The following is a 21,076-nucleotide window of genomic DNA, read 5'->3' on the forward strand; positions in this document are numbered from 1 at the left end:
GAAGAGGCCCAAACAAGTGCAGAGCAGGGAAAAGTGAGAGAATGCAAACCAGCCACCCCACAGCTGCTCCTGCAGCTGGCATGGGGAAAACAATCAGAAATCAACTTTTTTCTTTGTTTATAGAAACATCTAACTTTGTAGACAGCAGCACTTGCAACCCAGAGGCAGCACGTGCCCAGATGTCTGAATCTGAAAGCTGAGGGCAGCTCTGTCCCTGCCCTGGCCTTGGTGTGTCCCAGCCCTGCTCCAGCCCTGCCTGCTGCAAGGGGCAGGCACTGGGACAGGCACTGGAGCTGGTGCCTTGCAGGGGCTCCCGAGAGCAGAGGCTGCACAAGATCCAGAGAATAAAGTGGGGATTTATTGAAGGCCTCAGACAGGTTCACCTTGGGCTGTCACAGCCTCTCAGGGGCTACATCCAAGCTGGACAATGGGCACCAGTTTTTCAGACAATTGTAGGTTTGGTCCATTCACATATCAGGGGTTAATCCAATTACAGCTTCAGGTAATGAAGTCATTTACCCCCAGTTTGCTCCCCCAATTCACTTTTTTGTACTTTCTGGGTCCTGAGGCTGTGGGCTGCCCTTGGTTCCCAGGCCCAGAGGGATTGTTTTGTCTGAGAAAACGTGAGGACAGTAACTCACACTCTGTGTGGAGTTTGCAGTGATGCACTGATGCAGCACAGGATCTGAAAATACAAAAGCTGCAATCCTGAGGCACCAGGGCAGCTCCTCCTGGGGCACAGATGGAGGGGAGGGTTGATGGATGGCTCCTCCAAGCAGTGTCTGCACAGAGGCTGCCAAGGAGGAGACACAGCCAGGGCTGGTGCACAGAGCTGCCCCAGATCAAGCCCATTCTGTGTGGGCACACAGACCTGGCATGCCAAGGCCCGTGCCAGGGGCTGTTGGCATTGCAGCCCCTTATCCCTGTCTGTCTCGGGCTGGACACCTTGACATAATTACCTTGTATGTCCTGGTCTTGTTTGGACAGGACCTCCAGGCAGAGCTAGCAGAGATAAAAGATCTCAGCAATTTACAGAAGGAGGGATGAAGATGCCTTCAGGAAATATTTATCTTTGAGCTACTTGTTTCTATTTGAATAAAATTTGAATAGATTTCTCTTGGCAATGCCAAATACACTGGATCATGCAGAGCCAAAAAATAAACCCAGGAGCATCAAAAGAACTGGGAAAAGGGAAGATCAGGAAGAAGGTACCAATAGAATGGAATTTATTTTTCAGCTCTGTGACCCTAAAACAGACATGTTCCACAGAGAGCACCTAAACCCTTCCTGGTGAACTAGAATGGTTGCCATGAAGCCTGTGCTCATTGCCTGACCCCCTGAACCTGTGTGGAACAGATTGAGGCTGAACTGCTCCAGCACACCCAACACCTCAGGCCTGAGCCCAGAGGCAAAGCCCTCCCACAGCTCCAGTTCCTGCAGCAGCCACTTTGCTTCCAGAGCTTCTCCCCTGCCTCTCTCGTGCAAGGTGCAGCAGAGGAGTGAAAAAAAAAAAAATTACTTACACAAATGCCCCACATTGTGCTGCATTCACACAAATACTTATTTTCTCTGAATATGAGCAGAAGCCAAAGCTGGCCTCTGCCTTGAACTGAACCCATGGATAGTTTTGAAATTGCCACAGAATCACTGGGTTGGAAGACACCTTCAAGATCATCGAGTTCAACCCAGCCCCAGCAGCTCAACTCAGCCCTGGCACCCAGTGCCACATCCAGGCTGTGTTAAACACACCCAGGGATGGGGACTCCACCATTCCAGAACTTTATCACTCTTTCTGTGAAAAGCTTTTTCCCAATCTCCAGCCTGTGTTTCCCTTGGCACAGCCTGAGGCTGTGTGCTCTGGCTGTGTCAGTGCTGCTGCAGACAGAGCCCAGCCCAGCTGAGCACAGGCACCTTCCAGGAGCTGTGCAGAGTGATGGGGGCAGCCCTGAGTCTCCTTTTCTGCAGGCTGAGCACCCCCAGCTCCCTCAGGGGTTCCTCTCAGGGTTTGTGCTCCCAGCCCCTCTGGATGTGCTCAGTGTGCCAAGGTCCTTCCCAAGCTGAGGGGCCAGAGCTGGGCACAGCACTCAGGGTGTGCCCTCACCGTGCCCAGTGCAGGCACAATGCCCTCCCTGCTCCCGCTGCCCACACCATTCCTGACCCGGGCCAGGTTGCCATTGGCCTTCTTGGCCACCAGGGCACACTGCTGTCCTGACAGCTTGCTCTGGCCTCCTCTCAAAACTCAGCTTCACTGTCCAATGATGAGCAACAGAGATGAAATTTATCTCACAGAGCTCCTGTCATCCGAGCAGCAGGCACTGAGTCTGTGTGAGTTATGTGGATCGGCTCCCAGAGCATCCCCAGGTGGGGAGACAGGCACCCCAGGGCAGGGCTCACCCCTCTGGGCACGGCGAGCTAACCCAGCCCCGGGGCTCCGGGCAGGAATTGGGGCTGGCCCTGCTCGGCTGCACCTGCTGCTGCTGCCTGCAGGGTGCAGAACCACCAACCCAGCCGTGCAAACACTCCAGTGCTGCCTGCTGCTCCCTGCCCGTGTGCCAGGGCACCCCGAGCCCTCTGTGCCCGTGTCCCCTCATGGCAGGGCTGTCCATGGGCAGTGACACAGGGCACCAGGAGCCCTCTGTGTCCCTGTGGGCAGGGCTGTCCATGGGCAGTGACACAGGGCACCAGGAGCCCTCTGTGCCCATGTCCCCTCATGGGCAGGGCTTGTGTCACTGCTCCATTCACAGCCCACACGCTGTGCCCCTGCCAAGCCATGCCCTTGGCATTTGCTGCCCTTTGCCTGCACTGGAAGCTGCATATTTCTCAGCAGAGATTTTATAGACTGATTAAGGGTAGTGGAGGACTCTCAGGCATTTACCAAGCACGGCAGATCTCCATTCAAAATATTTTAATTTGACAGTGATTCTCCTTAACAAATGTAAAATGTCAGTCAACAAAGATCTTAATCCAGCTAAGTGTGCTACACTGATATTGCACAGTGCTGCTTTTTTAATCAGTGCCTGTAGTTAAACTCCTCATGTGACATCGAGTACAGCTGCCTCCATTTACCAAACATTCAACATTTGTCATCACATTTATTTGGTAAGAACTATTTTCCACAAAACCATTATGACTGGCATTAATTACATTATTCCCTTTTATTGCTATCATCTGAGTCCTGATTCCCCCTCAGAAGTGATTTAAACAGATGGGAGGAGGAGGAGGGTCTCCCTGCAGCAGGCAGGGAGAGGCTGTGAAATCTGCAGTGCTGCAGGGGGCAGAGCTGTGCTTGGTGCTGAGTGACCCTGAGTGAAGAGTTTGGCCTGAGAAAGCTCTGCCAGGGATGCCCATCCCCTGGGTGCCATTAAAGGGGATCCCTCAAACCCCAGAGTGATGCAAGAACCTCCCAGTTCCTCACCTAAAATGGGGGAGCTGATTATTACAATGCAAAAGAAAACAACATGAAAATTGCTTTCCACCATTTTGCTTTTGGCTGAAATAACTCAGAAAATGCTTATGAAGGAGAGGGGACAGTCACCTGCAGCTGAGGAGGACACCTATATTGTATTTGCAGGGAATGCCCCAACGAAGGCAGGAATGATGCAGCTGACTCCATGTTCACAGAAGGCTAATTTATTACTTTATAATATTATGTTATATTAAAGAATACTAAACTATACCAAAGAATACAGAAAGGACACTTACTGAATGCTAAAAAGATAATAATGAAAACTCCTGACTCTCTCCAGAGCCCTGACACAGCTTGGCCCTGATTGGCCAAAGAGTGAAACAACTCCCAGCAGAATCCAATGGAACAATCACCTGTGGGTGAACAATCTCCAAACACATTCCACATGAGCACAACACAGGAGAAGCAAATGAGATCAGAATTGTTTTCCTTTTCTCTGAGGCTTCCCAGCTTCCCAGGAGAAAAATGCTGGGTGAAGGGATTTTATCAGAGAATGTGAATGGCACACACCTAAATCACCTCAGCCCTGGCAGTGCCCTCAGGACTCCACCCATCACTCTCCCCTGGCCTGTCTGTCAAGGAGCCTGCTAATCTGGGGAACTAAGATCCCAAAGTTTTGGCATAAGGGAAAACCAGGAGCAAAGCCCTTCTCAAGGCTTTAGGTAACTCTGCAGCAGGCTCTGTGTGTGTCACATTTTATAGCTGCACACTGCAGTAGCTGGTAACATTTACAGTCAGTAAAGCTGAAAAGCAGCTTCCATTTTAACCTGTCAAGCAATTTTCCAGAGGACATTTGTTGAAAATTCTGTGTATAACACATTTATTTTCTGGTATAAGTGAAATGTATTTTCACTCTTTCTAAACAAGTAGGTACAACGCTGAGTGACAGGGTGACAAAATGGCAACAGAAATCCAAATGTAACACAAACAATATCTAACACAAGTGGCTGACTAAATGAGCTGCTCCTCAAGAAGGTCTTTGCAGACCCATTTAGGAAAACATCAGCCCTCTCCACCAGGGTCAGAAGCCCAAACATCAGGAATGACTCAGAAAGAGAGAGGAGAAGCAGGCAAGGCACAAAGAGCAGCAGGAATCAAACGTGGGAAGAGTTTCTAGGCCAGCACAAGCTAAACAGACCTTGAAGCTGTAACAGAGACAGGGGGATGGATGGAGGGTGGCCATGAGCTGAAGGCTCACAAAAAGGTCATTTCTAATCCAGGCTGCTGGGTGCCCAGTGAAAGCGCCAGGCAACAAGCTGGGGACAAAAGCAGGACCTTTTCCCTGTGGTGCATAATTAAGCTGTGTCACAGGCAGCCCCACAGCCCAAGGCTGTGACTTTAAAGGGTGATTTTTAAAATGATTAAGTAAATGTAAGTCCTTCAAGGACATTTAAACATATCCTCTCTGGATACAGCCCAGCAAGGGCCTTAAACACACCTGGGAAGGCACACAAGGCAAAGAGCCAGGCCATGCCCAAGTCACAGCTAAAGGTGTCACTGGCACCACTCACCTGGGCATCAGGGTGGCAACATTTATCTCACAGAGCATCAGGGCACGAGGGAAAAGCACAGAAGGAAGGAAATGCTGATTGTCTGTATTACCCACAGATACAAACTGTTCTTAAAGCAGAGAGCCCTGGCACTGCTAAGCTGGCAGGCACAGCTCCATGCCATGAGGAGCAGCAACACTGGCACTCAGGTGGAAAATCAGCAGCTGCCAGCACAGTAATTACAGGGACATTAGGATGTCCCCTGGGGCAGGGCTGCTCCTCTCCTGGCCGGGACTCCTCAGCATTTCACACATTCCATGGAGCAGATCCCACACACTCACCAGCAGCCCTCACCAGGGACACACACCTGGAGCACCATCCAACCTGCACAGGGGTGTGACTCCTGGCATGCTGCTCTCTCCTCCAGAAAGGAGGCTGAAGGTGTAGCCACGGAAGCTGTCCAGGGATAGGAGGAGGCCCTGAGCACAGGTCACAGGAGCAGGCACATGCCACATCCTCACTCAAAATGCCCAAAAAGCTCTTCGCAATTAAGAGCTCGAAGGACCTCAAAACCTCCTTAAAGACACAAAACTTAAGTCATTCCAAAGCCCTAAATCAGCTTAAACAGCTTAAACTCATCTAAGGCCCTACAGTGTTTTAAGCATTTTAAACCCATCTAAAGCCTTAAAGTGGCTTAAGGAGCTTGAAATACTCTAAGGCTTAAAAGTGGTTTAAGATGTCTCACTTTTGGCTCAGGCACTCCCCTCCCAGCCCTCACTCCTCACCCCAGGTACCCACCCAGGTACCCCAGGCAGCCCAGGTGCTGCCAGAAGAGCACCTGGAAATTGTCCATGGACCCTTCTCCTGCTTTCCTTGCTTTCAGAGACTGCAGAGGTGCAAGGCCTGGGGTTGAACTCTCAGGTTGGAACAAGACTCTGACCTAGGGCTCACACAGCTACAGTTTGTAGCTCCTGGTTTGGCTGTAGATGAAAATTGTGTCAGACTGCCTGACTCCTCACTTGACCTCACCAAGTTTTGAAGTCTGCACTCACTGCAGAGGATGAAGCAAAGCTGGTTACCACAATTTTTTACATTTTCTGATGCCCTGATTTTAACTGTGCATCCTGGGAATGGAAATGGCCCAGAATGTTTCTGTTTGGTTGTTCACACATTTAAAAGTGATTGCTGTTGCATCTTTTTTATGCTGCCATTTCTCAGACACCCAAGTAAAAATTATTTTAATCAGAAAATTGTATTTAATGCTACATATTTAAGATATTTCTCTGTCATTTATGCTTTCCCCACTCTCCCCTTGCTGCAGGACTACCCTTCCTCTGTGCACTCCCACCAGCACATTCCCCTGGGATATTTCCTCTCCTTTTCCCTATCTGCAGGACAGCTCCTGCTTCCACCACTTCTCTCATGACTTAATTCTGGATTTTTCCTATCTACCTCCTCTTTTACTTTTTCTTTCATCATTATTTCCTTACACAAATGAGGAATATATTCCCCAGATCCCTCAGGATAATGTATCCAAATCAGTTCAGCTGTAGCTATTCTGCCACACAGATTTATTGAGGATAAATGCTGCACCCTGGCTCCTTGAAGAAGAAAGGAAAAGGAGCCAAGCAGGTCACAGGCTCTCTGCCTGCTGATGATCTTCCCCCAAAAGATACAGCAAGTTATGGAATCACTTGTAGCTTGAAGGCAAATGAATCTAAATTTGTTTTACAAATAAGGTTAAAGAAAACATTTAAAAGCACATACAAATTGCATTGCTAACAAACCCTTCTGAATCATCCAAGCATCAGCATCCAGCCCCAAACACAGTTCATGGCTTTCCTTTTGATGTGCGTGCATGAGCTCATTGCAATGGAACACACTGCAAAAAACACTCTGAAATCATTTTTATTGCTCCTGTCTCCTGTGAAAACATCTCCCTTGCATTCAACTGTGCCAATGTCTGTACAGCACTGGCAGGTGCTGGCAGGAGTGCTGGGCCAGCACAGATTGTTATCACTTTCCATGATGTGGCTCTGAGATGTTCTCCCTGCCTCAAAGAACCATGCACAGTTCAGTATCCACTTTCCTTCTTCACTTTTTCCTGAGAGAGAAACCCTGCAGTGCTTTGGTGACATAAAACTTGTGGCTTCCACCACTGCCACCACCCATCCCTGCCTGGTGATCTCTTTGCCATGGTGCACACACTGGGTAGATCCTTTCTGCGCAGAGCTAAGAACTGCTGTTTGTCCTATTGTTTGAAAATGGGGCAGAGGAAAATCTGAATAAGAGACAGAGGAGAAAAACAAAACAAGACCTTGATAATGTCTCACTGTCAGGCAGAGGAGGCTGCCTAAGCCTTTGTTTTTGGCTAGTATCTGTAAATACAAAAATGAGCCATTTGTTTTGTAGTCCCTGCAGAAGGTTCTTCAAGTTATGTACACCCTAGAAAAAAACCCAAAACCACCTTTTCCTATTGGAAGTGTCCTGTGCCAGGTAAAGGAGATGTTCAGGAAGCAGCAGCTTCCTGGGATCTTCTGAGGTTCTGTATATTCTGCTTCTGAGTATATCCATTTTCTTCATTTGTCTCACATCCACACCATCTGGATGAGGAGATTTAGATTTAATGGCCTAAACAAAGCTAAGGCCTTGAACCAGAACCACACTCCTGTTTCCAAAAGCACATTGCAAACACGTCCTCTAACTACAGGAGAGCAAAGCAGCTGCTGCTCCTCCTGCAGGGCACACCTTTGGTCCAGGTAGGAAATCCCACAGCTCCTGGTGTGCACAGTGCTCATTCCTGTCACCCTGACTCCCTGCACAGCCCTCCCACATTGGCCTTTTGTCACTGACATATTTTCTGAAAAATCCCTTTGCCAGGATTTCTTCTCCTGGAAAGCTGGGAAGCTTCAGCTTCTCCATGTTTTGCTCCTCTGGAATGTGATTTGGAGAAATGTTTACCCAGCATGTGAATTGTTTTTAATGAATGGCCAATCACAGCCAGCTGTGTCAGACTCTCTGGTCAATCACAGGATTTTATTATTCATTCCTCTTTCCTTTCTAGCTTTCTGATGTCTCCTTTCTCTTTCTTTAGTGTAGTTCTAGTATATCATTTTCTTTTACTATAATAATATAATAATATAATAAAAGAATCAATCAGCCTTGTGAAACATGGAGTCAAGATTCACATCTCTTCCCCCATCCTGGGGACCCTCAAACGCCCGCACAGCCTTTGGTGCAGGGAGGAAATCCCAGAGCTCCTGGTGTGCACAGTGCCCATCCCCTGACTCCCTGCACAGCCCTGACACCAGGAGCCATGCCTGCAGTGATCCTGGCCAGTTTCCCAGCAGGACAGAGTGGCTTTGCAGGGGCAGCTCAGTTTCAGCTGAGCACATTCTGGTAGGACAGGCAGTGATGGGCTCCTGCCATTGCCAGCGCTCCTCTCCTGGCATCCAGGGCAGATCTTCTCACTCTGTAATTAGATTATGCTTATTATAACAAGGGCTGGCTCCTGGGCACTACAGGTGTGAACTGGGATGCTAAAAATACCAAACCATAACTCCTTAGCAGCCTGTCTTTCCCTAATCTCCTGCTGGAACCATTTCATCTGCTGAGGTGAGGACAGCTGAGTTGGGCTGCTGAGAGATCCCTGTGTATCTGCTTGGATTCACCCAGTGCCTTATCCAGTGGTTTTATTTCCATGTCACATTTTCCACAGCACTGCAGACACCCAACGTGCCAGGAAGGGACCAGATCATGGTTGAGAACAAGCACGAGAGTGGAGCCCTGCTGTGCCTGGGCAGCCTGGAGCTGCAGCAGCACAAAGCCACTCAGTACTGGGTACTACAGACCTGCCCAGCCCAGCAGGAGACAGCAACTGATCCCATTCCTGAGCTGACATCCCAAAGAGACACAGGCACAGGGTTCCAGCTGTGGGCCCTGGGCTGTTGGCTCCATGCCCTTGTCACCTTGGCTTTGGCCAGCTCTGGGCAGGAGGGGCTGCAGGAAGGGCAGAGGGGGCTCAGGGCAGCCCTTGTTCCCCTTGTGCCTGCTCTGCCAGCAAGGGACAGCAGAGATTCAGGTGTGCAGAGTGAAACTGGTGCTCCCTGGAGGGGGAAGCACGCTGCAAGGGGCTGTGCTAGGGTCTCTCTCCAGGGAGGGACAAGGGGAAGACAGGATCTGTGTGCTGCAGCTCCAGGCTGCCCAGGCACAGCAGGGCTCCACTCTCGTGCTTGCTCTCAGCCATGATCTGGTCCCTTCCTGGCACGTTGGGTGTCTGCAGTGCTGTGGAAAATGTGACATGGAAATAAAAACACTGGAAAAGGCATGGGTGGGAGCAGAGCCCAGCACCAGCCCCTTGCTCCAGAGGGGCCAGGTCTCCTGGGTAGCTGCAAGGGAGAGCAAACTCCCCAATTTCCCTCTCTGTGGCCCTTCACCTGGCTGACTGCTCTGCTGAAAGGTTGTCCAACACCCTCTTGCTACTTTATGAGACATTTTTCTTTCAGCATCTCCAACACAGGTGAGCTATCACATTTATCAATACAAATGCAGCAAGCTTGCATGCACACAACAGGACAGGGAAAGCCACTGTGCTGTGAGACAGGTCCACACCACCTCTCTGAGTTCCAATTCTGCCACTGCCAAAGGCAGACACACACTGGGTGCACTGTATGTGCCACCAAGAGTCATGCCTGGAGTAATCCTGGCCAAAGAACACATACAAAGATTCATAGGAGACATCATTTTATTCCAGTTTGCAGCACACTCTGGAGTTAACAAGGCCAGTGACAGCATCAATAACAAGTACTCTCCCTCTAGAAATCTTTCTTCAACCTGTGTAATATGGCTTCTTTTGTTGTGTGTTAATTTTTTATTTTCTTTTCAATCAAAACACTGGAAGGAGTAATTAAAAGTAATTGTTGATGGTATCATCCTAAATGCTTACTGTGTTTCTTATCTGTCCAGCTCATGCCTTGGATTCCAAGAATAAATCACAAAGACAGCAGATACCACATATCACCACAGAAATTAGTTCAGCCTGGGAGAACAAATTAAGCAAAGATACAATCTAAAGCCCAGATCTCCCTCTGGAAATGATGTCTTGGTCTCTCCTGTTCACAGATGCTCTTTGCTCTCACAAGGCTCAAAGCAGAGCACAAGCAGAGCTCTTGCCTGTTAAATGTTCTGGTGGACTTGTCCCATGCAGGGGGCACAGCACATCCCTGTCTGTCCCTGCAGGGCTCAGGGCACACCCCTGTCCCTGTCTGTGTCCCTGCAGGGCTCAGGGCACAGCCCTGTCCCTGTCTGTGTCCCTGCAGGGCTCATCCCTGTCCCTGTCTGTCCCTGCAGGGCTCAGGGCACAGCCCTGTCCCTGTCTGTGTCCCTGCAGGGCTCAGGGCACACCCCTGTCCCTGTCTGTGTCCCTGCAGGGCTCAGGGCACATCCCTGTCCCTGTCTGTGTCCCTGCAGGGCTCAGGGCACAGCCCTGTCCCTGTCTGTGTCCCTGCAGGGCACATCCCTGTCCCTGTCTGTGTCCCTGCAGGGCTCAGGGCACAGCCCTGTCCCTGTCTCACAGAGCACCACAGGGCATGGGAAGAGTGCAGGCACAGCCTCACTCTGGACCCAGGGATGAGAAGGAGGAGGAGAAGGAGGAGAAGGAGGAAAAGGAGGAAAAGGAGGAAAAGGAGGAAAAGGAGGAAAGGGAGGAAAAGGAGGAAAAGGAGGAAAATGAGGAAAAGGAGGAGAAGGAGGAGAAGGAGGAGAAGGAGGAGAAGGAGGAGAAGGAGGAGAAGGAGGAAAAGGAGGAGAAGGAGGAGGAGAAGGAGGAGAAGGAGGAGAAGGAGGAGAAGGAGGAGGAGAAGGAGGAGAAGGAGGAGAAGGAGGAGAAGGAGGAGAAGTCCAATGGCCACACAAGGGCCTGGCTGCCATGCCCTGCTCCACAGAGCAGGGGGCAGAGGGAGCCATGGGCACAGGGGCACCAGGGGACAGGGGGCACAGGGGGCACAGGGCTCCCCAGCTGCCTTGCCCCCTGCCCTGGCAGAGCTGCTCCCTCCTGGGGCTGTGGCCCCAGTGCCAGGGCAGGGCCTGGAGTCCGTGGAAGGCAATCCCAGCCCTTCTGCAGAGCTCTCCTGCCAAGTAAGTGCACTGAGAGCAAACTAGAAACCCACCAGAAATGTCAGAGCCTCTTCCCTGCCCCCAGAGCTCTCCTCCCCCACTGTCCTCCTATCACCACCTACAGCTTCTGCACACAATTCAGGGTCCTTCACCAGCTCTGTTTTTCCTGGGCTTTATTGGCCATTGCACCTTCTTGTGAGGCAGGACTGAATGGTCACAGCTCCCACCAGGCTGATGAACACTCACTGCTCACTGCAGCTTCCAGCTGAATGCATACAGCTGGAGGGGAAGCTGAGGAAGGAGGAAAACACTGAGGTCCCCATAGCAAAACTTGGCACAGACACTTCAGCATTAGTCAGGTATCAAGAATCTAGCCAAGCACTGGAAAGAGGAAATTAAAATTCACCAAATATTAAGTGGAAAAGTGTTCCCAGGCTCCTAGCAACCCAAGCTAACACCTGTGGAGGGAACATTGGAACATGTATTTCCAAAGGGTTCTCTGTAATTTTGATATTTTTCTTACCAGAATGTTTAAATGCAAGACAATTCTACTTTTTTTGCTGCCAACTGTTCTGGTACAAAATTATCCTAAGCAGAAGTAATGCAAATTGCCCCAAGCAGGGAGGGGGGAGGCAATTTCACCAGAGGGCACATTACCCTTTCCTTTAACACACTTTTCTTCCTCACTCCCCTGCACTCCCCAGAGCCCTGGAAAGAAACAACTCTTCCCTTTAGCTCCCTAGCAGTGAGCAGGTCTCCTGCTGCTGGGGAAAGCAGGGGCACTTTCCATCAGCAACTGCAATGCTTCCTGCAGGAAGCAGCGCTGCACCCCAGAGGCACCACTGCCCAAACCCACATTTGCATTCCTGGGCCTTCCCAGGTTTGGTAACCCAGCCTAGCAGAGCCCTCCAGCAAGCAGCAGGAATAAGGCATCCCCAAACTGAGCATGCAGCAGCAGCAGAGGGGGAATGACTCCATCACCACAAGACCAGCTCCATGCTAACCAATTTCACAGGACACTTAAGAAAAAGAAGTCCCTTCCTAGGCAGAGTGGAACAGAAGCCACAGTCTCCAGTTCAGTGACACCCAAGGAACACTTCAGGGCCATGGCACTGAGCTGAACAGGAGCATGAGTCACTTGTGACCCCAGGCCCAGCCCAGGCTGGCAGACACGTGTGCTCAGCTTCCCACTGAGCCCAGCCCTGGGATTATGGATGGAGCCCAGCTCCCCTTCAGAGCTACACATGCATGTGAATAACTGCTCTTCTCAGATAACATCAGGGGTTTTGCAGTATTCCAGGAGCCAGAGCAGGCACAGCAAAGCTCAGTGCAGGGGCTGCCATAGTGCTGAGGCCTCTCACTGCTCCCACTGACAAGGGGTGGGAGCTTCTGGACCTGAAGCACTTTCAGAACCTGCTCAAACCTTGTACAGGATTTGCCTCCATAGGCAGCTGCCAGAAGCTTTCTGTCACTGCCACCTCTGAGCCCAAAGCTGCACTTTGGTCCCTCATGTGCCATTTGAGGACTGAGGCATACATTCCCATCACTCACTTGGCCTTTCCAGGAAACAATCCTTTCTCCACCTTGTGCCATTCCATTCTGATGCCAGCTGAAACCAAGACCTCAGTAAAGTTTAGAGGCAAGAGAAAACAGATTTGTTTGAAAGCCAAGTTGAGAGCTGGAGTTAGCTTTTGGTTTTGTTCATAGTGACTTCAGAAAACGACATAGACTGGATGGCTTTGGTGGCTGTTATCACAATGGCTAGATAATAGAATTTATAGCCTAGTTTGAGGTTTTTATTAATTCAAAACTGTTCATCTGCATAAGAGATTCCCAGAGAATTGCAGGGGGCTGGGGCCTGCTGCTGCCCCACACCCAGAACTGCAAGAGAGAGTTCTCTCTCAGGGAAAAGATGTTCTGCACCTCAGGTGTGACAGAAAGGAGCTCCACAGGCACAAATTCCATCCTAAAGTGACGTGGTTTTGTACGACACTAATGTATTACACAAGCACATAAATAACTGATACAGAGTACATCACTCATGATGACAGAGACAACACCACCATCCAGCCTTTCTCAACACCAGATCAGACTCCAGGAGCCATAAATATTCAGGTCTGAAAGAACTGCAGTAGCTTCAACCATCAGTGCCAGCAAACACACTGCCCTTGTGAAAGCTGTACTTAAATTGCAGATTACCTAACACACAAAATGAAGGATCCTGCTGAATTTTAAGGGCTTGCATCTTTTGCAGTCTTCTGCACAAAAGCAAGCAGTGTCATTAGGAACAGTGCACCGTGCCTTCCTCTCCAGTCTGTCTTCCTCCAGGGATGGGTCTCCTCCAGTGCCATCAAGCCAAGGGCTGCTCCATTGGGTGCCAATGCCAGTGTGGACGTGCTGTGCTGGGCAGGGAGCTGGGAACATCACAGAGGTGGGCAGGCCTGCATGGGGCAGGCAGAGCAGGCCTGCATGGGGCAGGCTGCCTCGCTGCCCTTGCCTCCTGGCCTCCCACAGGAGCTCTCCTGGCGCTGCTGCCCCGCTGGGCACGGCTGCCCCGGCCCGGGGTGAACCAGGGGCCTGCAGTCAGTGTCCTGTGCCGTGGCTGTGCCAGCCATTTTGATACATACAGCTGATAAGCACTGAGGTATCATCAAGGAAATGGGATTAAAGCCAACAAAACCCTTCTTCCACACTGCTGCAGCGATTATTCAGCCTGAATTGCTGATGGACTCTATTAATCAATCTCTTTGGCTAATTGGGCATTACTCATGGCACAGCACAGCACAGCGCAGTGCTCACAGTGGCAGAGCAGCGGAGGCGTTACAGGCTTCAGCTTCTCCAGCAGGTGTTTACATGGAGCTGGTCCTTGTGCAGGGGCTCCTTACAGGATGGCTGTCCCTCTGCAAACAAAGCAGCACCACTTCGGGCTCCTCCAGGGCTCACAAGTGCTACGTGCAGGCACGGAGTCCTCATGGCTAGGAATCAAGGCTGATTAGTGCCACGGAGAGGTTATGATTAAGCAAGTTGGCTCTGTTATGTCTCTCCCTTTCTCTTGTTTACCTGGGATCCAAAGCGCAAGGCACAAGTGATGACAGGAGGAGAGTGAGGGGAGCAGGGTGGGGAAGGAGCTGATGATTAAAAACACGGGAGGAATACTCTGAGACACACAGTCACCGTAACAGCAGACAAGCAGACCAGAGGCAGACAACGACAAGCTGACCTGCTGATTTGTTGCCCAGTCCTGGAAAACCCCATGCACCACAGTCCTCCTTCAGTGAAATGCCAAAAGAAACATCAGCACCACGTTGACGATGATGAGGAAGAGCAGGATGACAAAGACCACAACCCGCTGGGTCTCCGGGTTCATGTTGCAGCGGAGGAAAGTGTGAAGCGCACTCCATTTGTGCTTGCTTCTGTCGGGGACCTTTGCCATGGCTTCAGCCAAAAAAAAAAAAAAAACCAAACAAATAAAAAGGAATAAAACAGCCTAAGTGCCTGCCAGGGCAGGATGGGGCAGAGGGCTGTGAACAAAAGCTGTTTGCAGCTGGCAGCAGCAGAAGTCCAAAGGGCTCGGCACAGCCGCAGCACGTGTGCCGAACGCCCCCTCAGCTCAGGGCCGGTTCGTCAGCAGATCCCCGGCGTTCGGCGGCCCCTGTGCCCACGGAGCCGTCGCCATCTCCGGCAGCAGGAGGACAGCGGGTTCCTTGTGGCGGAGCTCCGCAATCCGGCGGCGGTGTCGGCTTCCCAGAGAGCGGCGCCGCGATTCGCTGCGCTCCGTCTCCAGGATACACCGGGCCCTGGCAACGCGGGCCGAGCCGCCTCTGAGGAGCCTCTTAAGGAGGGTCAGCGCGGGATTAGCGACGCTTCTCTAAACCCTCCCGCCGCCCTCAGAGCGGGCCGGCACGGGCCGAGTGCGGCCAGAAGGGAATACCCGGCCAGAAGGGATTGCCCGGCTCGGTGGGGCCGGCCCTGCTCGGGTGAGGGCACGGGCGCCTTCCCGCGCACCTGAGCCAGCAACAGGTGCGGGTGTGGGGAGGGGGATGGCAGATCCAGCCCTGCCTCTGCCCGGGAGCCCAGCAGATCCGGCCCTTTCTCTGCCCTTGAGCCCAGCAGATCCAGCCCTGCCTCTGCCCGGGAGCCCAGCAGATCCGGCCCTGCCTCTGCCCGGGAGCCCAGCAGATCCAGCCCTGCCTCTGCCCGGGGGTTCAGCAGATCGGGCCCTGCCTCTGCCTGGGAGCTCAGCAGATCCGGCCCTGCCTCTGCCCTGCAGCCCAGCAGATCCAGCCCTGCCTCTGCCCTGTAGCCCAGCAGATCCAGCCCGTTCTCTGCCCTGTAGCCCAGCAGATCCAGCCCGTTCTCTGCCCTGCAGCTCAGCAGACCCAGCCCTGCCTCTGCCCTGCAGCCCCGCAGGTTCTGCTGGGCTCTGCCTTTCGCTTCCCGGCAGCATCCTGGAGCCAGAAAGTCGAAAGGACTTGGCTCCCTCTGCCAATGTCTCAGTGGGCCTGAGTCACTGCAAATCTCCACATCTCTGCAATCAAAACCTCTATTCAGCTCTGCAGAGCCCTAAATGTGCTTTTATGAACTCAGCTTTTGCTGCTGGACTGCCAAGTTCACCGAGCATCAAGCTGCCCTGCCTCAGGTGCACTCATGGATGCTCCAGCTAATATTTCCCACCCTTGTTGGGCCAGGAACAGGGAACAGGAACAGGGAAAAGGCACTCACTCCTCCTTGGCAGGATCAGGGATAGATCACGGAGAGCACCCAGCACAGGCCCAGGACTGCACCTTGGGAATAATGCTGCCACTCAAAGAGAGTCCTTACTCTCTTTGCACATCCCAGCCTCAAAGGCCTGCACACACACAAAGCCCTGCTGCAGTCCCAGGAGCTGCTCAGTGACCAAGGCTTCAGGGAATGAGCTATTCAAGAGCTCCCCAGTCTAATATTAGATAAAATAGAAAACAAAAGACATGCCTTCATTTTTTCATCAAAATCAAGTCCACTGCAGCCCTTTTGTTTCCTCTAGCCAGCAATGCAGAGCCCACCTCTTAATCCACAGCAATCGCTTCCCAGGAGAGGAGGAGGACTCAGAATTCAGATCCTTCATTGACAGGAGGCAGCTTCACATCTTCCAGTTCTCACTTATACCACACATTCTCCCTGAAACTGAGGGACACAAATCCAGCAGTCCTGATACCAAAATGGGCTCAATCCAGACCTTGGATTTAGGGCTGGGTGAGACTGGAGCTGATGGAGGATGCAGTTATCCAGGAGAATGACTCTGCACTTTACACACACATTTCCAACATGGCCACACACATTCCTAGGAGCAGGAACAGAGCAGAAGGTCCCTCCCTAAACAACTGCTGAACACCTCTGGTGGCCTCCATCTCTGGGAAGGGCCATGTGGGAGCAGCCACACAACCTGCGTACAAATGGAACACTCTCACCTTCTCTCACAACTGAGAAACAAACTAACAAAAAACTGTTTTATTTCAGGTGTCAGCACATCAAAGCCCGTGGTGTTTCTTGGGGATCTGTACAGCTCCTGGAAAACAGCAGGTAAGATATTTAAATGGGGAAAGGTTTAAGAGTTATGGCTAGTGGTACTTTCCTTTAATTTTGGAGGTTTTTTCGCCTAATTGCACCAACCTCATCAGGGGCTATACAGAAAGGGCAGTCAAAACTTCCAATGTCTCCTTGTGCTTCTGCAATGTTTAAGATAGCAGTCTTTCTTAGTCACAATAAAATCAAATCAAGAATTATTTCAGTTTCTTGCTTCTGACCACAAAGATCCTGCAAATCTCCTCATTTTAGCCTAAATGTAGAACAAAGAGAATGATGTGTAGGATGAGGTCTTGTGCTCTTAATGCAGCTTCAAGACCTGTAGGAAAACTCCACAAACAGATCCTGCTGGGATCCACAGGCTGCCCAAGTTCATTGTGCTTGAGGTTTTTGGCCTGCAGTGACTGATAACCAGCTTTAGAGCTGATAAGCTTTAAAAAACTCTTTCTCCCTGCCATGTGCACCACAGCAGAACACTACAAAGCTTGCAGACTTCAATTTCCTGAAAGTTCTTCAAGTCCACAGTTGACTCGCGTCATTGCATCGTTCAACTCCTGGGCATTCTGCAAATCTTGTCTGGCTTTGGAGGCTTTTTATGCCTGACTGAGTTTGGACATAAGCCACCAAGCAGGATTTGGGTGGGATGTAGATCTTCAGGAGAAGCTAATTATGGTGAATGGAGAGCATGATCACACCCACTTCTCTGAAACCTGCACAGCAACTACTATCTTCTGTAAGCACTGAAAAGTGCAGTTACACTGAGAAGAAATGGATAAACTCCAGTGATCCGACAAGGCTGGCAGAGCTACACTGTTGATATTGCAGGGTATGGGGTGGTTTCTAAAATCCATGATAGAATTCTCCTCTAGTCTCCTGGAATCTTTGCCACTTATGAACATGCTAAAACATTTGGAGGTGAAAGCACAGAAAGTTTGAAGATATGTGAAAGGGGAAAGCAGTTCACTTCCTGAACAGTGCTCTGAGCCCCCGTGGAAAGAGAAATCATGGCAGAAAGAAATTGCAGGGGGGATAAAAGGTACAAAATCATAGTGGAAGGTACATTTTCATCCAACTCTGTGGTACCTAAGAAACACCCCAAGCCCCAGCTACGTTCCTTTGCTCTTCTGATGTGCAGACCCAAGTGCCCCCTGCACTGCATTGCCTGGGCACAAATAACACATTTGCCTCATGTACATCTTGGAGCATGGCACAGTTAATGTCAAGTGCTGTTCACCCTTCTGACCCCTCAGTGAAGAGAAACTGGACAAGGACAGAAGCTGCAGAGTGACTCTAGCTGTGACCTGGCTTTTGTTTCCACCCCACACAGTGAACCCTCTCCCAAGCTCTGGGGCAGAGACTCTGCATGGGGGAGTCTCTCCCATGGTAACCCCACGGGTTTGCACTGGGGAGAGGTCTCCAGCTACTGCTGCACTCTGCTAAACATCATGTGGCATTTTTCCATCATGGAAATAAAGCCTCATTCTTATTCCTCACTGATCAGACATGCTTCTGTGGTAGGTGGCACCAGCAAGGATGAAATAGCTTCAAGTTTTACCTCGTGGCTTGTAATACAGCAGGGCTCACTTTGTATAACTATCACTGAGGGAGCATATTTCAAATAATTGTTGCACAATCTCCACTGGAATCTAATTTGCAATTGTAATAATTTCCTTTGACTTGTTCTTCTAAGAGCCATCCTCAGCCAGGACTGCACCTTGGGAATAATGCTGCCACTCAAAGAGAGTAAGGAGGGAGCACGTCCCAGCCTCAAAGGCCTGCACACACACAAAGCCCTGCTGCAGTCCCAGGAGCTGCTCAGTGACCAAGGCTTCAGGGAATGAGCTATTCAAGAAACCCTCAGTCTAATATTAAATAAAATAGAAAACAAAAGACATGCCTTCATTTTTCATCAAAATGATGCTAAATATTGCCCAGTCCTTACTCATCACCATGCAGCACACGAGGCCTAAGCTTTTCAAGACTGCTTTAGGTGTGATTTTTAGGAGTCTAGGAGTACACAGACAAACCCAGTGTCTATCAGTGAAAAGGGTGTTTCAATATTGTAACACTGTGGCATTCACATTCTCTGAAAAATCCCTTCACCCAGGGTTTTTTTCCTGGGAAGCCTCAGAGAAAAGGAAAACAATTCTGATCTCATTTGCTTCTCCTGTGTTGTGCTCATGTGGAATGTGTTTGGAGATTGTTCACCCACAGGTGATTGTTCCATTGGATTCTGCTGGGAGTTGTTTTCACTCTTTGGCCAATCAGGGCCAAGCTGTGTCAGGGCTCTGGAAAGAGTCAGGAGTTTTCATTATTATCTTTTTAGCATTCAGTAAGTGTCCTTTCTGTATTCTTTAGTATAGTATAGCATTCTTTAATATAATATCATATAATACAGTAATAAATTAGCTTTCTGAGAACATGAAGTCAGATCCATCATTCCTGTCTTCATCAGGGCATCCCAGCAAATCCAATATAACAGCTGTACTGGGAACTGCAAGGCACACACACAAATAAGAACTGCAATAAGCAGCACAGGTGTACCAGTAGAACAGATAAAATGACTGAGCAGACAAGCAGTGAAGCTGGATCCATCATGCTGGGAGAGCAAAGAGCTCCTGTCCCACAGCAAGGCCACCAAGAGCAGTGCTGTGGGGCACCAGCCCCACTTTCAGCAGCTTTCCCCTCTCTCCTGCTGAGCAGATTTGGAAAGAAAGCTCCTAGTACAACACTGCACACCATGCTGGAGCACATCTCCAGGACTTTCTATTCTTGGCTTGTCACAAATAGGAATGTGTTTGCTACAAGTACAAGAACAACACAATTCAACTCCTCTTAAAGGCAAGGATACATTAGCACTTTAGGCACTAATAAACCACGCTCTGAATATCCACAGACAGAAAAGAGCTCTTACTGGGTCATTTATCAACACTGTGCCTCCAACAAGGTGAAAAGGATATTATCTAAATATTAACAAAGACACAAGTGCTAGAAGTGAGCCTGGATTGGGCCCAGCTGACACACAGACAGCTCCTGCCCCTGCTCAGGGCAGAGCTCATGGACACACCAGGCAGGCAGCTCCAGGGTCTGCTGGCTCTGTGGGTGCAAATCACAGCAAATGTGAACTCCTTTACAAGTTTCCCTAAGGGATTCCTAAAGAGGACACCTGAGGCAGCTCTCCTCTCTCTTGTTGCAGCACTGAGGGCACAGACACAAATGTGAATTCCCCTGTCCCTCTGGGTGCCATCACTGGCTGTTGGAAGGCTGGGCATTCAACTGCAGAGGAAGAGAACATGTTCTCTTCAGAAACATTTAATGTTGCAACAGCCACATTCACCTGGGTCCACAGGACTGGATCTTTTTCCCCCTTCCACTTCTCTTTGACATAAATCACCTAATTATTACTGTTCTTTCCATTACAGAGAACTGATAAAGAACTTCTTAGGGAAGAAGCTTCTGTTGATTTTTAGTTTTTGAATTGGGTGATAAAAATACTTCTATCTATAACACTGGTGTGATGAACCATTTCAAATGCATCTTTTAAAAAAGAATCCAGGCTGAGTGGATGTTCAGTGGATGACAGCTCAGCAGCTGAAAAGGCTGACAGTGAAATTGTGAGAGGGGCAAGCATTTGTACCTGCAAATCATCCCAAGGAAACCAAGTTTCCTTAACTCCCACAATTACACTTTTCCCAACATCCAAACTAAGCAGCTCTCAACCCTGCTATGCACTGAGTTAGCTCTCAGTAACACTGCAGATAACACCCCCCAAAAGGACAGCATTCCTTTTGAGCCAGGGCCAGACAACATCAGAATAAGTAGAGCTTTTTCAGCTGCATATGAACATGTACTTCTAAAATGGAAAACAGTCTGTCAGAGTTTGCTTTGAATTTTTACAGTGTGTAACACTGTGTTACTAGAGCACAGTTACTCCCACTGCATCTTTCTCTAGCTCTGCATGGTTTAAGCCCACTCAGCTTTTACAGCCAGTTCTTCCCTGGGCAGATTCCTCAGGCAGTGCTGCCAAAACTTTACAAGCTGTTCTTGTGCTGGAGTACCACGACTCACGAGATAACTCTGAATGGAAAGAAAATGGGCCTGACCATTTCCTTATGGAGTGCATAAATTAAAGCATGACCCCACTGGGGGACTGCAAGAAAAGCAGCCATTCAGACTGGCCACCCCTGACTACAAGTAATTAAAAATTAAAAAAAAAAAAAAAAAAAAAAACAAAGAAAAGAAAAAGAGACAATCTGCTTAGCAACCAGTCTTTTCCTTTCAGACATTACTAAATCTAGAAAATCTTCCAAATTCTCCTAAAGCAAGTTTTATTTTCAAGAGTAGCAACAGCAACTGTTCACATGTTTGAAGCATCTGGGAATTACCAGCATGACCTGGAGCTCCAGTGCCGAGGGAAGGTGTTGGTGCTGGCACAACACATCCC

The 21,076-nt window shown here is 49.9% G+C and overlaps 1 protein-coding gene across 5 annotated transcripts in view; it reads right to left on the bottom strand.

Moving 5' to 3' along the window:
- The window catches only part of ARHGEF4 (Rho guanine nucleotide exchange factor 4), a 216,522-nt gene that overhangs the window by 19,413 nt on the left and 176,033 nt on the right, over window positions 1-21,076 (bottom strand). The window contains exon 1 of one of the 5 annotated variants that reach the window (XM_063166467.1): window positions 14,291-14,790. The exons of 3 other annotated variants lie outside the window; for them this stretch is intronic. The gene's annotated coding sequence lies outside the window, so the exon portion shown is untranslated. Of the gene's footprint in view, window positions 1-13,269; window positions 14,791-21,076 lie in introns of those variants that run through there. One more of the 5 variants, XM_063166468.1, reaches the window with a different exon arrangement.

The sequence above is a fragment of the Melospiza melodia genome, chromosome 12 (assembly GCF_035770615.1).
Source record: "Melospiza melodia melodia isolate bMelMel2 chromosome 12, bMelMel2.pri, whole genome shotgun sequence".
Taxonomy (NCBI): domain Eukaryota; kingdom Metazoa; phylum Chordata; class Aves; order Passeriformes; family Passerellidae; genus Melospiza; species Melospiza melodia.